At 44.8% G+C, this 11,580-nt stretch overlaps 2 pseudogenes; one reads left to right on the top strand and one right to left on the bottom strand.

Annotated features, from left to right (window-relative positions):
- Positions 1–2,566: 2,566 nt before the first annotated feature.
- On the bottom strand, positions 2,567–5,633 carry LOC123152893 (pentatricopeptide repeat-containing protein At1g60770-like; annotated as a pseudogene).
- Positions 5,634–8,362: 2,729 nt separating this feature from the next.
- On the top strand, positions 8,363–8,501 carry LOC123155156 (uncharacterized; annotated as a pseudogene).
- The last annotated feature ends 3,079 nt before the right edge of the window (positions 8,502–11,580 follow it).

Consider the following 11,580-nt stretch of genomic DNA (forward strand, 5'->3'; position numbering starts at 1 on the left):
GCTAGGAGCTTCGGTTGTTAATCCCTTGGCGCATATGATGAGGGTTGTCACGTTGTCTAACACCCTCCCTTAATCACAACTTCGCAAGTTGAGATTATGCTTGAATTCTTCAAGATTTCTTGTAGGTAAAGCCTTGGTGAAGCCATCTGCAACTTGGTCCTTTGAATGCACAAAACGAATTTCCAATTGTTTATTAGCAACACGTTCTCTTACAAAATGGAAATCTATCTTAATGTGTTTTGTCCTTGCATGAAAGACCGGATTAGCAGACAAATAGGTGGCACCAAGATTGTCACACCATAAACAAGGAGCCTGAATGTGTTTTATACCAAGTTCTCTTAACATGGACTGAACCCAAATGATCTCTGCTGTGGCATTTGCCAGTGCCTTATATTCGTATGATGAATTCCTTCATGCTCTTATTGTGTTATGGTCATGCTAGTTAACTCTTCATGAAATAGACTCCATTCAGTAGCATCACAGTTTCTGAGCTGCTAAGTTACCTATTTTACTCCTTTTTTGTTTGTGTTCCTTTGGTTGTGTGACTTTTGATGTGCATTTTTTCTAGTGAGGTGAGATTTTAGAAGAAACTGAAAAGGATATGTAAGTAGTTCGAACATGGAAAATTTGGTGGCTTTAACCAGCTGCCCCACAGGCCAGCAAGGTTCGGGTGTAAGACCGAAGCTCCAATGGGTGGCTGCAGAGGAGCGAGCTGCTCCATGAGGAAAAGTAAAAAGAATAGAGACAGAGAGGAAGCGTAGGGGAAAAGGAGGAAGTAGGTGACCATGGTGGAAAAGGGAGAGAAAAAGGAAGAAGCCTCCTATGGTTGCTCAATTTTGCTTTCACATATTATGAATAAATGATTCCATTTAATTAGGAATTCCAAATGCGCCTGTGATAATCCCATATACCAAAGCCTGACCAGCGGCCTTGGCAGGTTTTTTTTTCCTACTCGTTGTTTCTCAAGAGACGCTATCCAGACAAAATAAGTACAGACATCTGGTAGAACATCATCAGCCTTCATGTCCTGGATTATGCTAGGAACCTTATCAGGTTGGTTAACCTTCATGTATGGTGTCATTAAGCTGTTGTAGGACTTCGCAGTGAAAACAAAGTTGAGCTCCTTCAATAGTTAGCAAAAGGATTTATTTTTATGTTGGATGTGTTGCTATCTATTCAGAATGTTCGGGCAGTTCCGAAGCTGCAATGTTCCCAAAACAATCTGGAGGGACATGGAACCATTCCGGCAACCTTAGTTAAAATATGTGCGGCACCACTAACAGAAAGCCTCACCCGCTCAACCCTAAATTTCTGATGACTTTTAAGCATCTCCTTCACTTCTTCAAAGAGCGGGCCCATCGCAGATAATCGCTCAACAGCTACGAAAGGATCTGACAGGCAAGAAACAATGATTTCCAAGTTGTGCACAGTAATTTTCTTGAAGTGCCAATTTTGCATTCAAAGTTGTGACAGGTCTTCACAAGTTTTTACAATTCAGACGCACTCACACAGGTGCACTTATCGAATACCTGCCACATAACCATATATAATTCAGGGTAGCAAAGTATTCATTCATGGCAGCTCCTATCACATATTTAAGGGCATTGCAGTCACAGACTCATAGTACATGAATTCAATTTTTGTTTCAAAATAAGCAACGCATGTATAGTTCATTCGTTACCGAAGACAAGACCACAATACAACTAAAGAGCAGAGTATTTCAAACAGCCCAACTGAAAAGCAAATGTTAGGCATTTGTGCGATGTCTGTTTAGTATTAGGCTCGGACTATCGGCACCCCTTCATCAGGTGGATAGGAGTAGCGACAGTTGTTGTTAAGATAGTGGCTTCAGACTACCTAATGTACTACTTTGTAAGGTCTTTGTGAATAATTAATAAAATGGCTGCATGCATCGTCCAGATACAGAGGCCGGGGGTAACCCTCCTTTTCTAAAAAAAATATACGAAAGCCTGCCCAACGGCCTTGGAAGGTTTTTTCCTACTCGTTGTTCCGCAAGTGACATCACCCAGATATTATAAGTATAGACATCTGGTAGAACATCATCGACCTTCATGTCCTGGATGATGTTGGGGAGCTTCTCAGGTTGGATGACCTTCATGTATAGTGTCATTAAGCCGTTGTAGTCACGCAGGTACACTTTCGAATAACTGCCACATAACCATATATAATTCAGGGTAGCAAAGTATTCATTCATCGCAGCTCATATAACATATTTAAGGGCATTGCAGTCAGAGACTCACACACAAATTCAATTTTTGTTTCAAACAAGCGAAGCATATATAGTTTATTCTTTACCGAAGACAAGGCCACAGCACAACTGAAAAGCAGAGTAATTCAAACAGCCAAACTAAAAAGCAGAGCACTTGCAACAACCCAAGCACTGAGATGGCGTGCAGAAGCAGCCAGCGAACAAAAACAAATGGCAGGCTAACATTTCAGTATACATTCTGGCGTTACAGGTTTTGCGGAAGAAAACAGCTGAAAATCTGAAACCACCCTGCTGGTTGTTATTGAGATGAAACAAAGTGGGATGCTAAACAACTAATCAATCAACACAGATGGAATCGACCAGCTTGTCAGTTTCCTCGTTGAGTTCCACGTTTTCGATCTTCAGACGGTGTCGCTTCCCGGGGAACTTCTTCCCAGCCGCCGCATACGTCCGTGCCAGCGGCTCAAACACCACCGTCCCCAGATCTTTCTGCACCCTCTTTAGCACCTCGACAAAACTCTCAGCGCCGTCCACGTCTTTCTTCTTCTCAAAGTTGTCAATCAAGGTCTTGGTCACGTCATGTGGTGGCACCCAAATCCTGCAGCTGCTGTGTCCCTTCTTGATTGCACGGTCGGTGCACCAATGGGTATTCTTCAGATCCCCTACCTTGAGATAGTGCTCCATGAAAATCTCCCACGTCTTCGCGTTAAGCCTTCCTCCGCGCATCTTGGCACGCTTCTTGAGAGCAATGGCCTTGTCAAGCATACCCTCTGTAACGTATGCTTTCATCAGAGCATTTGCAACCCGGATGTCGTATTTAGGACGTTTCAGGTCAAGCTCCTCTGTTACCTTGTCCTCTGTTTCCTTAACATCAGAATCATTATTAGATGCCTCGGTTGAAGCAGGCCTCAGCAGCAGGCAGATCCTTCAAGTTCGCAAGAACCTGAATGATGTTAAGATAGCTCATGTTTGCCTTCCTAGGATTATTCCGCTTCAATGACCGCCAAACACGATAAACTTCCACTAAATTCCCGTGTTCGCCCATACAGTGTAATGAGGAACTGGTAGGCTTCAAGATCATTGCCAGTGTGGCGCTTCTCAGCCTTCTCAGTCATCAACTCCTTGCAGTAACAGTTGAGAAGAGCGGCATATGTGAGATGTGTTTTACAAGTTTGTGGGAGGTCCATGAAGTACTTCTCAGCAGCATGAGGCACAATAAACAATAGAAGGGGTAACTTCAGTAACTATAGCAGAAATAAACAATAGAAGAACCTATGTGCATTTTACGCGCTAGTTCATTTGGCACATTATCATAATATAAAATCAAGGAATAAATCTCAAAGAGAACTAACTGTTCCTACCAAATTTATTCCCGAGAACTTGAGTGGTGAAAATAAAAAAAAAATGACTTTGCCTCCTGAAGAAATGAGCTGAGATATTAGTTTGAACTAAAATGGTTATTTACCCGTCCATATACTTGTGATAGGCATGTGGACAACTAAAGATTATGCATAGCTTAGCTCACAACACTATTACTCCTTATGAGATGTACACCTTTCAGAGGCATCACGCTTAACGTGTTGCTGTAACCAGCGTTTGAGCATTGCCCACTCTGCCTCTTTATATATCTCCTAGCCGCATGCGCCTCTTCTGTTGGGTTCCTTTTGGTTGTCATCAGATTATGAGTGTACACTAATACTGAACTTCTAATGTGTTTTCTTGCCGGTGAGTTGAGATTTTAGAAAGAACTGAAAGAGAATTTGGACAATGTAATGGAAGGTCGCAGGTTCACCAAGAAAGCAGGAAAATTCAATAGGGAGATGTTCCGTTGCAAATCCAGGTTGTGTCCTCGAGAAGTGCTCGGTTTGTATCACTTGAAGTGCCTGCAGAAAAGTGCAGTTAATCCGTTTAGAGTGTGTCCCATCAAGAAGCACTCAGTGTGTGTGCATTGAGATACAATGTGTGTAGAGTGGGGCTACCTGATTCACTTTTTCCTCGTCCGGAGTGATTAAACAGCGTGAGTGATACTTCTTCCTCAAAATTATGACGAGAACATAAAAAAGCAAAATTACCCATCGATAGAATGTTTATAAGATGAATTTGACACCTTGCATGAACGCAATCACCAAGTATTTCTAAATTGTTTATTTTGAGCTCTGAGCCGGTGGTTGATGGACTCATTCACCGCGGCTCAAATTAGAGATTCAAAGGGCATTGCAGTGAAAGTACATGAACTCAAACTTTGATTCTAACAAGCGAAACATGTAGAGTTCATTCAGTCGACGGCAGTACAACTGAAAATCAGAGCATTTGAAACAATCCAAGGATTGTGGTGGTGTACAGAAGCAGCGACGAACAAAAACAAATGGTCAGGCTAAATCTCAGCCTTACATCCTGGCGTTGCAGATTTTGCAGAGAAGACAGCAAAAATTCTGAAACCACCCTCATGAGATTGGCACGTGAACAACTGAAGATTATGCATAGCTAGCCAACATGAGGAAAACTGTTACTCCTCATGAGCAGCACACCGTTCAGCAGCATCACACTTATCGTGTTGATCATCAGGTTCTGTAACCTTGTTTTGAACATTGCCCACTCTGTTTCTATATCTCTAGACCATCAACATCTGCCCGGGTTACTTCTGTTGGTCATCAGGTTATGAATGTACACTCAGTACTGAACTTTTGATATGGTTTCTTCCTGATGGTTTGAGATTTTATAATAAACTGAAAGAGAATGTGGGCAATTGGCGGTCTGGAGGTGCGTCTAGGTATGCCCACGGACAAACCAGGAAAAAAATAACAGGAAAATGATCCGTTGAAAATCCAGCATGTGTCCCATTGAAAAGAAGCCCAGCAAAAATTGACATGATTCTCTCTCATGCAGCAGGGCGTCTGTAATTTTCATGGTTGACATGCTCCTGTTCTCCGGTGGCACTGCATTCTGGGTAAAGTGCAAGAGGTATTTCAAACAACTGAAAAGCAGAGCATTTCAAACAGTGCACAGATCTTGGTGAACCAAAATAAATGCCAGCATAAAATTTCAGAATACATCCTGGCGTTACACGTTTGGCTGAAGAAAACAACATATAATCTGAAAGCATCCTGTTGTCTGTTATTAAGACGGAACAAAGTGGGATGCTAACCAATTAATCCATCAACAGTTTCAGTCGCTAACTTGGCGGTTTCAATCGCTAACTTCCACATTTTTTTATCTTTAGACGGTGTCTCATGCCACGGAACTTCTTTCCAGACGTTGCGTAAGTCCATACCAACGGTTCGAACACCAGTAACTCAAGATCTTTCTGCAACTTCTTTAGCACCTCCACGGATTTGTCGGCTCCGTCTACGTCTTTCTTCTTCTCAAAGTAACCTATCAAGGTCAGTGCACCATCAGTATCCATGTCCGCGGGCAACTAAGATTTCTCTGTTTTCACCTTCCATTGTTTCCATGGTCGCTAATGTACACCGATGATAACTGCCCAAGTCTTTGAGAAGGCACTTGGCAACATCATATTCATCGGTAACCAAACTATCACTTGTGAAAAAATATGTTGCCGGATTCATCAGGCTTCACTTACAGAGCAGACTGCGGCTAATTTTAGAGATCGTACCTCCCTGTAAGTTTCTTCTTTCGTCATCGCTGGACAGAGATTATGACTGAAATAAGAAAGCTTATCTTTTACAAAGTATGTTCATAATTGGCTTGGTACTTCAAAAGGAAGCACTTGAAGAAAATGCCAAAATGCCGTTTCTAGATAATTTCCTCCGCTCTATCAAGTTTGAAAGAAAACGAACGAAATACAAACAAATTTGCCTCCTAGCGAAAATGGGCTGAGAAATTTGTTCAAAGTTCCGAACCTAAAAAGGCATCTATCTTAATGCAGAAGGACACGTCATCCAATGGAAATGGGCTGAGTCTGATAATTACTCCATGGCTTCTGCGCACGCTTGCCAAATCCATGGGGCATCAACTTCTCCAAATTGTGGAAAGAACCTACGTCCAGCCTAAATTCAAATTCTTCCTGTGGTTGAGGGTAAGAAGCCTTGGTGAGTACTGCACACTTTGTGATCCAGAACTGGAGAATGCCACTCGCAGACTGGGCTGACGAGCTGAAACTGTTGATTCATCCGAGAAAGTTTGGTAGCCAATCATCGACTTCCCTAAGCAATAACGATCTCCAACTCCATAAGCTCCATTCCTTTGACGACTATCTAAATGATCCCCTCCTTCAAGAGTAGTCAGATTATTTCTTATATTAGTTTATTTTGTTTTTGTTCTCTTGCCAGATTTTCTCTGTCAACTTCTTGTAACAAATTCCTTCATGTTAACTGAATTAGTACAACACCTACCATTTTATCCCTAAAAAAATGAGTGTTTACCCCCAACATATTCATGTGATTGGCATGTGAACAATGGGAAATTATCTGCAGGTGATCAACACGAGAAACAGTAATTGGTACTCCTGATGACCTACACACCATTCAGGACAGGAGCATCACACTTATCACATTGCTAATCCAACCGAAGTTTCGAGAATTGCCCACTAGATCTGTCTCTTTATATATCTCTAAACCATATGCACCTTTTATGCTGGCTTCATTTCGTTGGTCATCAGGTTACGAGTGAACACTCATTACTGAGCTGTAATATGTGTGTTCTCAGCTGATAATGAGATGAAATTTTAGGAGAAACTGAGATTAAAATGTAGTAAATGCAGTATCGTGTGTTGGGTGAGTGACAGCTGAGAAATCATTAAAATTTGACAAGAAAGTGTGGTGCTGCAGATTCAACATCCATGGACCTGATTCTGTGACAGACTTTCTGTCCCATTGAGGACAATGCAAGCCTGCAAAATGGAGCTAATTTTGTCCCAGGATGAAGGGTTCAGTTTGTTCGAGTGAAAGAGTGTGAACTTTGTCTGCTAGATAAGCACACAGTATGTCCGTCCAGATGTAATTCATCATTTGCTTGTTCCATGTAACTCAAGAGCGTGACAATATGATACTGAGTGTGTCAAATTTTTATTTCCGTATTCTCTCTTATGAACTTTGTCTCCTAATTAGGAACTTCGTCTCATTGGAACTTTGTCTGATTGACGAGCAAAAAGTTTGTAGAGTGGAGGCCAGTATGTAATTCATCATTTGCTTGTTCCAAGTAATTAAACAGCGTGGCAATATGATACTTCTTCCTCCAAGAGAGAATATGAAAGCGAAGTTATCCGTCTATACAATGTTTATATTTGTCATCCGTTAAGGCAAACACCCGATCTTTCTCAATTGTTTATTTCGCACTGTTTATATACATCTCAGAACCGGAGTCTGTTAAACAACATGTGTACGTGCCAGGAGAAACCCTCACCGCACGGATCAAAGGTTGTAGCGACAGAACCTTGTAGCGTAAGATAGACAAGGAGTTTGTTAAAGTTTATATTCTTGTTGTAACTTGAAGATCTATCTCTAGCCTATTCCTTGCTTCCCAAGATTGTAATCTCAACTACTTGTACGCTATCAGGGAGGTCGCGACCCTGCATCATATAAACATGAAGCCGTCGGCCCTGAGAAAGGCACGACGTTCCCAGCCTTTTCACATGGTAATCAGAGCCTACCTCTTCCATTCATCTAGCCCTAGCTCTCCATCACAGAAGCTTCCGCCATGGCCTCCTCCAGCGCATCCAACTCCACCCTCACCGGCCAAATTACCGAAAAGCTCACCCACACAAATTTCATCCTCTGGCGCACGCAAATCACACCGCAGCTCAGAGGAGCAGGCGTCTATGGCTACGTTGAGGGCACCACGCCGGAACCAGCCAAGACCGTCGTCACCAAGGACACGGACGGGGTGGAGGAGTCCACATCGATCCCCCTTCATTCGATCTGGTTCTGGGAAGATCAGCAGGTACTTGGCTATCTTCTGAACAATCTTTCCAAGGAGGTGCTCGTGCAGGTAACTTCGATCTGCCATGCACACGAGCTCTGGATAGTGCTGGCGAATATGTTTTGGTCCCAATCGTTGTCTCGCGTCAACAACATCCGCGTCGCACTTGCAAACGCACAGAAAGGCAACCAATCTGTTTCGGCCTTCTTCGCGCATATGCGCTCCCTCGCCGATGAGCTTGCTGCTGCAGGCAAGCCACTCAACGACGACGAGCTCATCTCCTACATCACAGCCGGCCTCGACATGGAGTATCAGCCCCTCGTCTCCGCCCTTGACGCCCGCACCCAACCTGTCACCCTTGATGAACTGTATGCTCAGATGAGTAACTTCGATCAAAGGGTGGCACTGTTCCTGGGCGCGAACTCCGGTGGTGGCAGCTTCAAGTCATCTGCCAACGCTGCCCTGCGCGGTCGAGGTAGTGGCTCATGCTACCGCGGGCCAACTCGAGGCAAGGGGAACAACAGCAACAACTCTCGTGGCGACCGTGGTGAGCGCGGTGACTCCCGTGGCAATGGTGGCCGGCCCTCCTACACCAACAACAGGGGCGGCAGCCGCAGCTCCCCCAACAAGTGCCCCGATGTTGTACGATGCCAGATCTGCAACAAACCCGTCCACACCGCGAAGGACTGTTGGTACCGGTTTGATGATGATGGTGACTCATCTTCGGATGAGAAGGTGGCCGGAGCTGCTGATGGTGTTGGGGAACGTAGTAATTTCAAAAATTTCCTACGCACACGCAAGATCATAGTGATGCATAGCAACCAGAGGGGAGAGTGTGTCCACGTACCATTGTAGACCGAAAGCGGAAGCATTAGCACAACGCGGTTGATGTAGCCGTAAGTCTTCACGATCCGACCGATCAAGTACCGAACGCACGGCACCACCGAGTTCAGCACACGTTGAGCCCGATGACGTCCCTCGAACTCCGATCTAGCCGAGTGTTGAGGGAGAGTTTCGTCAGCACGACGGCGTGGTGACGATGATGATGTTCTACCGACGCAGGGCTTCGCCTAAGCACCGCTACAGTATTATCGATGTGGACTATGGTGGAGGGGGGCACCGCACACGGCTAAAAGATCAAACGATCAATTGTTGTCTTTGGGGTGCCCCCTGCCCCCGTATATAATGGAGCAAGGGGGGAGGTGCGACCGGCCAGGAGGAGGCGCGCCAGGAGGAGTCCTACTCCCGGTGGACTCCCACCGGGAGTAGGACTCCCTCCCTTCCTTGTTGGATTAGGATAAGGGGGGAAAGAGGAGGGAGAGTGGAAGGACAGGGGGGCACCACCCCCTCTCCTTGGGAATCGGCTTGCCTGCTCCCTCCCCATGCTCCCATCCGTGCTCCCACTTCATCCTACGGCTGTCTTTTTCTCTTTTTTCTTTCTAATCTAATAATCTCCCCCCTGATTTTAAGGGGTGGGGCCGGGCCTTATTTTGTTCCAATCAAATCATGCCACGTATGCGGGAGCACAGATGGGAGCACGCTGGGGGAGCAGGCAAGTCTCGTCCCTCTCCTTGTCCTATTCGGACTAGGGGGAGGGGCACGCGGCTCTGCCCTGGCCGCCTCTCCTCTTCTCCACTAAGGCCCACTATGGCCCATTAAGCCTCGGGGGGGGGGGGGGGGTTCCGGTAACCCCTCGGTACTCCGGTAAAATCCCGATTTCACCCGGAACACTTCCGATATCCAAATATAGGCTTCCAATATATCAATCTTCATGTCTCGACCATTTAGAGACTCCTCGTCATGTCCGTGATCACATTCGGGACTCCGAGCAACCTTCGATACATCAAAACTCATAAACTCATAGTATAACCGTCATCGAAACTTTAAACATGCGGACCCTATGGGTTCGAGAACTATGTATACATGACCGAGACATGTCTCCGGTCAATAACCAATAGCGGAACCTGGATGCTCATATTGGCTCCCACATATTCTACGAAGATCTTTATCGGTCAGACCGCATAACAACATACATTGTTCCCTTTGTCAACGGTATGTTACTTGCCCGAGATTCGATCGTCGGTATCCCAATACCTAGTTCAATCTCGTTACCGGCAAGTCTCTTTACTCGTTCTGTAATACATCATCCCGTAACTAACTCATTTGTTATAATGCTTGCAAGGCTTAAGTGATGTGCATTACCTGAAGGAAATATGCCCGAGAGGCAATAATAAAGTTATTATTTATTTCCTTATATCATGATAAATGTTTATTATTCATGCTAGAATTGTATTAACCGGAAACATAATACATGTGTGAATACATAGACAAATAGAGTGTCACTAGTATGCCTCTACTTGACCAGCTCGTTGATCAAAGATGGTTATGTTTCCTAACCATAGACATGAGTTGTCATTTGATTAACGGGATCACATCATTAGGAAAATGATGTGATTGACTTGACCCATTCCGTTAGCATAGCACTTGATCGTTTAGTTTGTTGCTATTGCGTTCTTCATGACTTATACATGTTCCTATGACTATGAGATTATGCAACTCCCATTTTCCAGAGGAACACTTTGTGTGCTACCAAACTTCACAACGTAACTGGGTGATTATAAAGGTGCTCCACAGGTGTCTTCGAAGGTACTTGTTGGGTTGGCATATTTCGAGATTAGGATTTGTCACTCTGATTGTTGGAGAGGTATCTCTGGGCCCTCTCGGTAATGCACATCACTTAAGCCTTGCAAGCATTGCAACTAATGAGTTAGTTGCAGGATGATGTATTACGGAACGAGTAAAGAGACTTGTCGGCAACGAGATTGAACTAGGTATTGAGATACCGACAATCGAATCTCAGGCAAGTAACATACCGATGACAAAGGGAACAACGTATGTTGTTATGCGGTCTGACCGATAAAGATCTTCGTAGAATATGTGGGAGCCAATATGAGCATCCAGGTTCCGCTATTGGTTATTGACCGGAGACGTGTCTCGATCATGTCTACATTGTTCTCGAACCCGTAGGGTCCGCACGCTTAAGGTTTTGATGACAGTTATATTATGAGTTTATGAGTTTTGATGTACCGAAGGAGTTGGGAGTCCCGGATGAGATCGGGGACATGACGAGGAGTCTCGAAATGGTTGAGACGTAAAGATTTATATATTGGACGACTATATTCGGACATCGGAAAGGTTTCGAGTGATTCGGGTATTTTTAGGAGTACCGGAGAGTTACGGGAATTCGCCGGGGAGTATATGGGCCTTATTGGGCCATACGGGAATAGAGGAGAGAGGCAAAAGGAAGGAGGCGCGCGCCCCCCTCTGGTCCGAATTGGACAAGGGGTGCAGCCCACTTTTCCTTGTTCCTCTCCCCCTCTTTCCTTCTCTCCTACTCCAACAAGGGAAGGAGGAGTGCTACTCCCGATGGGAGTAGAACTCCTCCCTTGGCGCGCCCTCCTCCTAGCCGGCCG

The sequence above is a fragment of the Triticum aestivum genome, chromosome 7A (assembly GCF_018294505.1).
Source record: "Triticum aestivum cultivar Chinese Spring chromosome 7A, IWGSC CS RefSeq v2.1, whole genome shotgun sequence".
Lineage (NCBI taxonomy): Eukaryota > Viridiplantae > Streptophyta > Magnoliopsida > Poales > Poaceae > Triticum > Triticum aestivum.